The sequence below is a fragment of the Barbus barbus genome (genome assembly GCF_936440315.1).
Source record: "Barbus barbus genome assembly, chromosome: 14".
Taxonomy (NCBI): domain Eukaryota; kingdom Metazoa; phylum Chordata; class Actinopteri; order Cypriniformes; family Cyprinidae; genus Barbus; species Barbus barbus.
This window is the reverse complement of record NC_136742.1, coordinates 2,036,435-2,048,764: the sequence shown is the minus strand read 5'-3', so window position 1 is coordinate 2,048,764 and position 12,330 is coordinate 2,036,435. Positions and strand designations below refer to the sequence as shown.

At 41.9% G+C, this 12,330-nt stretch overlaps 1 pseudogene across 1 annotated transcript in view; it reads right to left on the bottom strand.

Annotated features, from left to right (window-relative positions):
- The window catches only part of LOC306879929 (laminin subunit alpha-2-like), a 225,482-nt pseudogene that overhangs the window by 120,304 nt on the left and 92,848 nt on the right, over positions 1-12,330 (bottom strand). The window contains exon 17 of the transcript in view: positions 161-372. The product of the transcript in view is annotated as a laminin subunit alpha-2-like (transcript). The remainder of the gene's footprint in view (positions 1-160; positions 373-12,330) is intronic.

Here is a 12,330-nt window from a genome sequence, read left to right as displayed (position 1 = left end):
TTCTAGTAAAATGTCAGCCTTACCTCTGGTGACATATTGCGGATTTTTCATTTATTCCTAAATTGACTGATGTTGAGATTATAAGAGATTAGACATCACATGTTGCTGTTAGCTAAAGTGCCATGATCTGAAAACAATGAAACTCAGCTCCTTCACTCACCTTGGCAATTCTTGGCAATAAGGGCATCTCCAAAGTATCTGTCAGCGCACTTTTCACAGTCCGGTCCTCCATATCCCTCAAGACAGCGCAGACAGGCTCCGGTCACCGGGTCGCAGCTGAGCTCTGCTGTAAGATCCAGGTTTCCATTACACGTACATGGCTGACAGGAACCCCCAGGAATGTTGGGACGCCCAAAATAGCCATTAGCACACCTGAGGTCACCCAGAGTAGAGAGAATACATGCTTTAGAGATGTAAACAGGAAAAATGCTGCAAATAAACACACTTCAGACCTTCTACTGTGGCACAAAATTGTATAATGTATCATTTGGACATCTCTTTTCTCACACGTGATAAAATAATTTACACTCAAATCAACTTTTCACATGCATTTTTTTTTAGTACTTGCTGTGTAGCACTGTAATGAGCTGGATAATGTAAGCCAGCCAGCTTGTGGTCCTAGTCCCTGTATGCGGGTTTGTTTTGTAATTGCACTTTGAATCAGATCAGAGGTCGCTTTAGCAGTTGCGATAGTGTATGTAGAAGCTAAAGCTGATCTTAACAGATAGTCTGTCAAGAATAGCTGGGGTAAAGTGGGATAAATGGAAACACTTAGGGAAAGCATTTAAGTATATTGCATTTCATGACGAGTCATTTACCGTTTCTCTTTTAAAGGAGCTGTGTATGACTGAACTGACTCCATTACACTACCCCTAATGAACAATCTTATTTTGATCATGAAAAGAACGCCCAAGACTTTTCTCGCCAAAACAAAGCGCAGACGATGAGAATGTGAGAGAAATATAAGGGGAAGAAACGCTATCACTTCCTCCGCTCGTTTCGCCCACCCGCTCTTCTTATCTGCTGTCGGTGCGTTTGGATCCTATATCTCTACTGAAGCAACTTGTGCTGCTGGCTGATAAACGCGCACAGTCTATCCACTGCTTTCATGTTAAATGGATTCCTCTGCGCTTATCTGCACACGACTGCGCTATCTGCATGATGGTGGAAAGAGAAAGTAATCACTGTGTTTCACTCACGCTCAGCGGATTTCGCGAGCCACCCTAGACTTATTAATTGAATATGGTATTGCTTTTGACTGTCTTTACAGTCCCAGTAGCATGCTTGTGCAGAATCTAGCTCTAACTGTGCAGGTTGGAGATTTCAACTATAAACAAAGTCTTAGATCTTACAATAATTTTAAAAGACATTATATCCCTTCAGCAGTACAAATGCTGTGGGCTCATGTATTATTTAAGAAATATTGGTACATATACAGTAATATCTGCATTTATAGTTGTTACTGTATATTGGGCTACATTTGGCACCATTTACATTTTGCATCTCATACCGACCTACAGGCAGAAACTTATATCTGCAAAACCTGTATTAAGAACTGTTAAAAGATGGACTAATGAAACAGAGCGGGATTTACAAGCCTGTTTCTCTCTCATTGATTGGACCGTTTTCGAAGCTCCTGCAAACGATCTGGACGAGCTCACAGAGACTGTAACATCTTATATCAGTTTCTGTGAGGATATGTGCATTCCTACCAAGACTCATCTAACTTACAACAATGGCAAACCATGGTTCACTGCAAAACTCAGACAGCTCCGTCAGGCCAAAGAAGATGCTCACAGAAAGGGGGATAAAGTCTTGTACAAACAGGCCAAATACACACTGGAAAAGGAGATCAGAGTGGCAAAGAGAAATTATTCTGGAAAGTTAAGGAACAAATTCTCTTCCATTGATTCTGCATCAGTGTGGAAAGGTATGCAATATATCACCAGTTACAAGACACCATCCCCCAGCACTTTGGAGAATCAACAACTGGCAGACTACCTGAATGAGTTCTACAGCAGGTTTGAAAAAACACCCCACTCCCGCCCTGAACATCTCTCCACACAACCATTCACACCTCCAGCAACCCCCCTCTCCCCCACACCTACAATTCATATCAGTGAAGATGACAAGCGCCAGATCTTCAGAAAGAACAAAAGAAGGAAAGCACCAGGCCCAGACGGTGTGTCACCAGCTTGCCTAAAAATCTGTATTGACCAGCTGGCCCCCATCTTCACACAGATCTTCAACAGATCACTGGAGTTTTGCAAAGTCCCCTCATGCTTCAAACACTCCACCATCATCCCTGTCCCAAAGAAACCCAAAATTACTGGACTTAATGACAACAGACCTGTGGCTCTAACGTCTGTGGCCTATGAAATCATTTGAAAGACTGGTTTTGGCTTATCTGAAGGCCTCCACTGAACCCCCTGCAGTTTGCCTACAGAGCAAACAAGTCTGTGGATGATGCAGTCATCATGGGACTGCACTTCATCCTGCAGCATCTGAACAGACCAGGGACTTATGTGAGGATCCTGTTCGTAGACTTCAGCTCCACTTTTAACGCCCTCATCCCGGACACCCTTCAGAATAAACTGACACAGCTCTCCGTCCCCACCTCCGTCTGTCAGTGGATCAACAGCTTCCTGACAGACAGACAGCAGTTAGTGAGGGTGGGTAAATTCACATCCAACACCCGCACCATCAGCACTGGAGCTCCTCAGGGCTGCGTTCTCTCCCCACTGCTCTTCTCCCTCTACACCAACGACTGCACATCTAAAGACCCCTCTGTCAAGCTCCTTAAGTTTGCAGACGACACCACACTGATCAGCCTCATTCAGGATAGTGACGAGTCTGCTTACAGACAGGAGGTTAAGGAGCTGGCTGTATGGTGCAGTCTTAACAACCTGGAGCTGAACACACTCAAAACTGTGGAGATGATTGTGGACTTCAGGAGAAACCCCCCTGCTCTCCCCCCACTCACCATCATCAACAGCACTGTAACAACAGTGGAGTCATTCAGATTCCTGGGCACCACAATTTCTCAGGACCTGAAGTGGGACAATCAAATTGAGTCCATTGTGAAAAAGGCCCAGCAGAGGTTGTACTTCCTTCGTCAGCTGAGGAAGTTCAACCTGCCACAGCTCTTGCTGAAACAGTTCTACTCCGCCATAATTGAATCCATCCTCTACACTTCAATAACTGTCTGGTTCAGCTCAGCTACCAAATCTGACCTCAGAAGACTATGGAGGGTAGTCCGGACTGCTGAGCGAATCATTGGTACAACCCTCCCCACTCTCCAAGAACTGTACTTATCCAGAGAGAGCGAAAGGGCTGGCAAAATCACTCTGGACCCCTCACATCCAGCACACTCCCTCTTTGAATTGTTGGTCGAACTCTGGACTCTGGTCGATGCTACAGAGCTCTGAGAACCAGAACGACTAGACACAGAAACAGTTTCTTCCCTCAGGCAATCCATCTCATGAACACTTGACACTAAACGTAGAACACACAACTCTATTATACATTATTTATTCACCACACATACTTATTTTTTTTTCATTTCAAATTTGCACATATCAGACCTGTACACACATAACTGTCTATATTATGTATTGTGTTTTTGCTATTTTGTACATTGCCTATTTGTATATTTGTATTATTATTCTTTTATTATCCATGTCCTGTCCTATTGCCAACTCTATTATACATTATTCACCACACATACTTATTTTTTTTCCTTTCAAATTTGCACATATCAGACCTGTACACACATAACTGTCTATATTATGTATTGTGTTTTTGCTATTTTGTACATTGCCTATTTGTATATTTGTATATTATTCTTTTATTATCTGTGTCCTGTCCTATTGCTGTCTTTCTGTTGCACTGTGGAGCTTCTGTCACTATAACAAATGCCTCTTATGTGTAAACATACCTGGCCAATAAAGCTCATTCTGATTCTGATTCTGATTAAAAGTGTGATTTTTACCAAAACGCCTGTCCTGGTACTGCTATTTAAAACATTTAGTGAACTTCATGTAATTTCATGCTTTGGTAGGAAATTGTCTCATACGAACATGACTGTAAATGCAATATGGAAAATGTGAAGATCAGATAATGCAATAAACATTAACCATTCAAATGTTGTAGTGTAAAATATAGGCTAACAAAGTATAAAGGAACTGCTATTTTGTCACTTTCATATCTGAGAATATGAGAATGAAAATACTTGTCAGATTGATGTTTATCATCTGAATTTTGATGTATTTCTCTGTACTATAGCTAATAATATTCTTTGAAAAGGAGTGGAACCATGTTAGCTCTGGCCTTGTTTAAATTATACATGTCAGATTATTCCTATAGATGTGTGTAAATGTGGAGCTGTCTTTGTCTAAATCACAACAGACTTTAAGAGTGAAATTTTTCGGACACTGCAACAGTTGAGATCTGACGTCACGCTCTGCAGGGTGTTATTAACAACTTAAATTTAACACATAACAAATAATAATAAATCCATAAGGTAACACTTTATTTCGATAGTCCACTTTAGACATTCAACTAATAGTAAGTAACTTTGCAACTACATGTCAACTAGCAGTCATTAGAGTATTTAGTAGACTGTCTGCTTAATATCTTCTAACACTTTATTTTGATGGGTCCACAACATACAGCATACTGACTATGAGAAACTTTGCAAGTATACAGTATGTCAACTTATTCTACTAACCCTAAACCTACCCTACTGAGAGTTAGTAGACATGTAGTTGCAAATTAATGGGAATCAGTTGACATGTAGTTAACATGTAGTTACAAAGTTACTTATAGTTAGTAGAATGTCTAAAGTGAACTATCGAAATAAAGTGTAACCATCCATACTGTTTGAAACATACAATATACTCCACTTTCCTGCAGTGATGTAGTTTTAAATGTATGTTCTTTTAATTCAGCTATGAGGTCATGCTGTAATGAATGATACAAGTGATACAAATTCACAGGTCAGAGTTCAACAAACTTGAACTTTGGAACTCAGCGAAATGCGAAACATCTTTGCAAGAGCTTGCGTTTCTGCTCTCCCACATTTGTATGCGTATGAATGGAAGTCAATGGATCAAGTGTAGTTTGAACAATCTTTAACAGATAATTACGGAGTGCCACAAGGCTCTGTCTTAGGTCAGATTTAGTTACATCCTACTAGGCCAAATTACAATTAAAAATCTGATCATGCAGTTTTTTATTTCCACTATTTTCATACTTTATTATCATTTTTTTAATATTAGTATTTAGTGTAACAAGACAGTAAAGACTGGTATCCATTAATGGACAAAGTCATTGGGAGTAAACAAGGGTTAGGAAATGATTGCAGAATCTCTTTAAGTAACAGTGTCTGGGTAAATGGAAAAGTTCTTACCATTTTAAAAATACATAACCCCCAACACACTGTCAGACAGACTGTCATCACTGCACTGCTACGGTACCCTTTAAAGGGTAACTGAGCATTGAAGGCTGGCTCTTCCTCTCCCTCTGGTGCCGGCTCATAATTTCTCCTGTCGTTAGCTCTGCAGCGAGAGAGCCATCTTAAGCACTGATGACTAGGGCCAGGTGTCTTTAACCCAGACCATATGTACGCCCAACTTCCTGTGTGTCTGCACACGAGGGAACAATTACTAAAAAAAACCTGGGACTGTTCCAAACTATTATTTCTGTCCTCTCTTTACCTCATTCAGCTCAGCCTGCTCTCTCCGACTTGCTCACTGTTTCAGGTGTCGCTGGCCGCGCAGGGCCAAATAAAACGTAAGTACTGCATTTCAGAGCAGGACCAGGCGCCATAGAGGGACCGAGCTGAATTAGGTCAGTGAAAGACTGGGGTGGAGAGAGCCGGTATTGGTTTTTCCTGTTTTGGGTCAGTGATTTTTAAACTGAAAGTACCACTAAGCCCATTACTGTTACTGATTGCGTACTACACTCTCAGAGCAAGCTTACGGCATGCTTCACAACAGACACATACACAGTGTGTAAATGAACCAGGGGGGCGGGATGATGAATATAAGAAATGTTTCACAGAGCTTGCACAACTGCAGTGTAGCTGCAACACCAGGCTCACACTGAGCTTTCACTCTGAGAACATGTACATGGAGACCACTTTTTATCCGCATATACATGCAGCTCCATTAGTAAGCAGCTTTCTCTCTTTGTGTTTACATAATATTTCAGAATGGCACTTTCTTTCCATTATTTTGGTGCATGTGATGTAAAACTGGTCACTGACAGGGTTTCTGCTGAGTATGCTACTAAAGCTCTACACAGTATTAGTGATTTCTGATTGAATATATTTAGCAGTCCTATAGACCAGTGGTTCCCACCCATAATTTTGGAGCCCCAGCTGAACTGGGCATACAGAACTGCACACTCTGTATGTCTCCTTCATCAAACACAACTGGTGGTTACGGCCATGTTGGACAATTTTGAGATTTAAAGTTTCATTGAAATGTCAGCTTTATCTCAGATGTTTCTCTTAAAATTCTCAAGACTCAACTAAAGAGGCACTGATGAGACAGTAGATGGCACACAAGTATAAAGCTATAAAACAAGCATGGATTCATTGATGTTTCCCAAAAGCAATCAAGAAGACTGAAGAAGCCCCTTGGCAACAAAGGTCTCTTCGGTCTACTTAAACTACAGTACTTTTGGGAAATGCAGATTTTGAAAGATTTGATGAGAAATGTTTGAGCTCATATTGGGATCTCTGCCTACTCATTGCAGATTATCTGAGCATTCTATGAGGAATTCTGAGACCTCCTTTGCAAGTCATTTGACACGTGTGTGATTAAGTCTATATTTGTGCTCCATTTAATGTGGCTTCCCTTTGGACCGCCTCGGTACAAAGCATTTTTAAGAAGACGTTTTAGGAGTGACAAGCTCTGCCTGACTGAGTTTGTGTGAAGTATGTCCTTCACATCTCTTTCAGTGGGTCTCTGAGCCCCGTCTGAGCAGTGATGGATCGTTCCCATCTTGCCCCATTAACGTGCGTCTGTCCCTGGCTTTTCCCAGAACAAGAAACCTTTCCATTCACTCTCTCTCTCCTCTCTAACTTTTCTTTGCTTGTCCTCCATAACACACCACCAGCTCCCTCGTTTCCTTTACCTCCACCTCGTGTCTGCTAATGGCTCAGCGTGGAGAGCTTTGGTGCCAGCTAGCGTGGCACTGCAGCAGTCCCTCTCCATCTGTTTCAGGGGTAGGGTCACAGCAGAGCCGAGACCTTTCTTCCACCTAGACGCTGTATTCCACGACACCACTGTGATTTAGTCCACGTACAGAGCTGACGTGACTGCCAACACAACCTCCATAGAATGCAGCATATGCTAATGCTAATACATCAGCATATCAACCTTCAACGAGTGAGATCGACGCCCAGTGGGAAACGTGAAGGGATGAGAAAGAAAGAGACATAAACAGAGCAACTGATGGAAATATTCTGAATGATAAATGAGCTCAGTGATTTCTGATGCTAATGAAATTAAGACAAAACCTGAGTGCCACAGCTGCCAATGCTAGTGAGGGAGCTGCTTTGTGTTATATTGCATTTGTGGCCACTTTGCACTGACCACAGAGGATCAAGCATCTTATCCCTGAATTTCATTTCATGTCACACTGGGACAGAGATCCATATGGCCAAGAGATTAAGATTTGTTTGACTAGTCTACTCAAACAAACACATTACAAACTCAAACATATGGTGTTGTTCGGCATTTTACACACACTCACACACACACATGTTGGGTTTCCATATTTTATGGGGACATTCCATAGGCGTAATGGTTTTTATACTGTACAAACCGTATTTTCTATCGCCCTACACCTAAACTTTCTGCATTTTTACATTTTCAAAAAACATTCTGTATGATTTATAAGCTTGTTTCCTCATGGGGACCAAATGTGCCCACAAGGACAAGGATTTCGGATATTGCATCTTTGTGGGGACATTTTGTCCTCATAACGTAGGGTTTACAAGGACCGCACACACACGCGCATGCACGCACATACAAAACAAAACAAAGGTTAAATATGAAGAGTTACTGGAGAGGACACATAGGCTTTTTTGCTGCCCTTGGAGGAGGTGTCCTTCTAAAGCTGCATCCTAAGTTAAAAGGAAACACTAAACTGAGTGATTTCATAACTTATTTCTACATAAGCAGCATTAATGCCAAGATTATGGGTTCATGCGTTCCAAGGAATGCATGAACTGATGAAATACCTTGAATGCAAGTCATTTTGGATAAAAGCATCTGCCAAATGATTTTAAGAGTTGCAATGATATTGATTTCAAGAGTTTAGTGTTATATTGCCAAGCAAATAACATGATATTCTAACAAACATAAAAATAGACACAAGCACACACAAAAGATGTGTAAAATAGTCTATGTAGTTTTAGTTAGATTCAAGATTCAAGATTTTTTATTTGTCACATACACAATTATACAGAGTATAACCAGCAGTGAAATGTAGGTCAGGTCCGCTCCAAGGACAGTGCAATTATATAGAATACAAATATTAAGGAAAAGAAAAGTAGAAAAAAAATTAAAGAATAAAATAAAATAAAATAAAAGATAAAAAATATAAATATAAATGTAAATATAAATGTGCAGGTCAGTATGTTGTTGACTTAAATAGTAATAAAGAGGAATGTGAAAAAAAAGTTGTACAGTGTATGTAAATAGGAGCAATATGAGGTAGAGAAAAATTCTGAATAGCTTATTGATATAGTGATATTTAGTCAAGTGATGTTATGACACAGAGTTAGAGTTTAGGAGCCTGATGGCCTGGGGGAAGAAGCTCCCCCTAAGTCTCTCAGTTTTTGCCATCAGGCTACGGAAGTGCTTACCAGATGGAAGCAAAGTGAATAGTTGGTTACCAGGGTGATTAGAGTCCTTAATGATTTTGACAGCTCTATTTTTGCAGCGTTTGAGGTAGATGTCCTGCAGAGAGGGGAGAGCAGACCCTGAGATGTGCTCAGCTAAGCACACAACTCTCTGTAGTGCTTTGCAGTCCTGATTGGAGCTGTTTCCATACCACACTGAGATGCACTGAGTCAATACACTTTCTATGGTCCCTGAATAGAAAGTTTTCAGGATTGCTGGTGAGACCCTGAATTTCCTCAGCTGTCGCAGATGGTACAGTCTTTTCCTGGCTTTCTTAACCTGTGTTTGGATGTGTGTAGTCCAAGTCAGGTTCTCGGAGATGTTTACACCGAGGTACTTGAAGCTACTCACCCTCTCCACAGGGGTCCCACTGATCATAAGAGGAGTGTAGGGCTGCTGCTGTCTCTTCCTATAGTGTTGAAAGCTGAGCTATAGTCAATGGATAGCAGCCTTACATAATTCCCATTGTTGCTGTCCAAGTGTGTGAGGGAAGAGTGGAGGACGTGAGAGATGGCATTGTCAGTAGATCTATTTGGGCGATAGGCAAACTGAAGAGGGTCTAAAGTATCAGGGATGGAGGAGCAGATGTGGCTCTTTACAAGTCTCTCAAAAACCTTCATGACTATAGATGTGAGGGCAACTGGGCGATAGTCATTCAGGCAAGAGGGTTTACTGTTCTTTGGCACAGGGATAATGATGGATTTTTTGAGGTGGGAACCACGGAGGTAGCAAGGGACTCATTAAAGATAGAAGTGAACAAACCAGCGAGCTGATCGGCGCAGGACCTCAGAACACGGCCAGTTATCCCATCAGGTCCGGCTGCTTTCCTGAGGTTCACTTTCTTTAGCGCCCCCTCCGAACCTCATCCTCCGACACAGTGATTACAGGATCATCGCTGCTCTTCCTGCTGCTTCCTGACGCGCCGCCGCTGTTGCATTCGAAGCGGCCATAGAAGGTGTTTAACTCGTCGGCCAGCAACGGATCTGCTCTCAACTCCGCGGAGGATTTGTTTCCGAAGGCACAGATGGTCCAGTCCCTGCCACATCCGTCGAGAGTCATTGAGCTGTAAATGAGACTCAATTCTCTCTCTGTATTTGTGTTTAGCGGCTCTTACTGCGCGTCGGAGAGCATAGCACGATGCTTTGTACTCGCTCATATTCCCGGTCAGAAGAGCCTCATTGTAAGCGGCAGTGCGTGTGTTAACCGCAGCAAGGATTGTTCTCTCCACCCACGGTTTCTGATTGGAGAATGTCCTTATAGTTATTGTTTCTGTAGCTTGCTCGGTTAGCGTGTTTACAAAGCTTAATGCTACATCCGTGAACTCGCTGACGTCAGAAGAACTTGCCCGGAACATGTCCCAGTCGACGTCATCAAGAGCCTCCTGCAACATAGCCTCTGAGTGGGAGGACCAGCGCGTCACTACTCTCTGCACCGGAAGATCCTGAACGAGCCTTTGTTTGTAATCTGGTGTGAGTAAAATGGCGGCATGGTCCGATTTGCCAAACGTAGGTAGTGAGTGGGCTTTGTAGGCATTCTTGAACTGAGTGTAGCAATGATCCAGTGTATTTGGTCCTCTAGTTGGACAGGATACATGTTGATGAAAGTTCGGCATGACCTGCTTGAGGTTGGCTTTGTTAAAGTCCCCCGTGATGATAAAGGCAGCATCAGGATGTTTGTTAATGTAGCTGCTGAGCACATCGTGAAGTTTAGACAAAGCCAAGCCGGTGTCTGCCTGTGGTGGAATGTACACAACAGTAACAATGATGAATGAAAACTCCCGGGGCAGATAAAATGGGCGGCAAATAATGGAAAGATGTTCCAGATGAGGCGAGCAGGAACGCGACAGAATGGAGATATTCCTGGGATCACACCATTTCTTGTTAATCATGAAACACACACCTCCACCCCTGGATTTACCGGCCTCTGCTGTTCTGTCCGTCCAAAAAACAGAGAAGTTATCACATGGCATAACAGCAGTGTCCGGGACCGAGGACGAAAGCCACGTTTCTGACAAACAAAGGATGTTACAGTCCCTAATGTCCCTATGGAAACTAATCCTGGCTCTAAGATCGTCCATCTTATTCTCCAAGGATTGGACATTTGCGAGCAGAATGCTCAGAAGAGGAGGACTGTGAGCCCTTTTCCGGAGTCTATCTCGAATTCCAGCGCGTTTCCCGTGGTGTTTCTTGATCCTTCGCCTCAGGGGGTTATTGTTCATCTCTGCGTTCCGAAGAATCTCCAGAGGCCACTCTGGATTCGTGGCTAAAGTGTCCTGGAACAGGTTAGTGTAGCGGTTTCCAATGTCCAAAAGTGTTTCTTTGTTATAGGTGATCAGTGCCGACGTGAAATGTGTAAAAATAGAAAGTAAAAGTAAGTAAAAAAGTAAATAAAAACACAATCTTAGCGGAGCAACCTGGACGGTGTCCGAACTCAGCGGCGCCATCTTGAATCTGCTATTTTTTACCAATACTTAATAATAATGACATGAACTACAAACATTTTTCTAATGAACATTTCTTATGCTGCCTTCCCTTTTGGAAATGAAAGTCCGGAGCACTATTACAGTATGTCTTGCGGTGCTGCCTGTAGACAACTCATTAAGGTGTTGGTACAATGCCATTAAAATTCAGCAGGGAAGTTCTGGTCAAGTTTCAAAACTGCATAAAAAATGGATCTGCTGCATCAACAGAAATGAACACAGCTTGGGACTTTCCAGTACGTCATTCCATTTCACATGGAAAAGACCTCTCTCAAAGATGCACATTAGGGAAAACTGAGATATGTTATTATTAGTCATTAATTGATTTTAAATTTAGGGCCATTTTAAAGATTGCAACTCTAATGTAACTAACCAAGGATCATTGGAAATATGTGTCTCTACTTGCGCTTCTGCAAAACAAAAAAAAAGTACCAATACGTACAAATTGCTGTAGATTTCAGTTGAAATAAACACTAGAGGCAGTAAAACTCTGAAAACCTCTTATTCCTTTTCACGCAAAGTATGATTTACAGGGCCAGAGTTTTTATTAAGAAAGCCTAATTTTCACACAATTCCTTGCACAATATTATGTTAGGACTTTAACATGCTGCAAGATTTGAAAACTGTTACTTTTGAATGTTAGCATCACATATACAGCTTCATTTGTATGGGTTTTCTAACGCAGTAGGTTTGCTTGGTGGTTCACACGATACAGCACTGAACTTGAGAGGTGAAGCGCTCCGTTATGAATCCATGAAACTACTGTAGGGAAACCACCCTTAAACTGTACATTTCTTGTCTATTAGCACCCGCTGCCACTTATACTACGGTTGAACAAAACAGCTCAATCCTTCATATAAGGTGGACAAAATAGCATGGTTGTATCAGTGAAAGCATTTTTATATAACTTTTGCATTTGTTAACACTATCGGG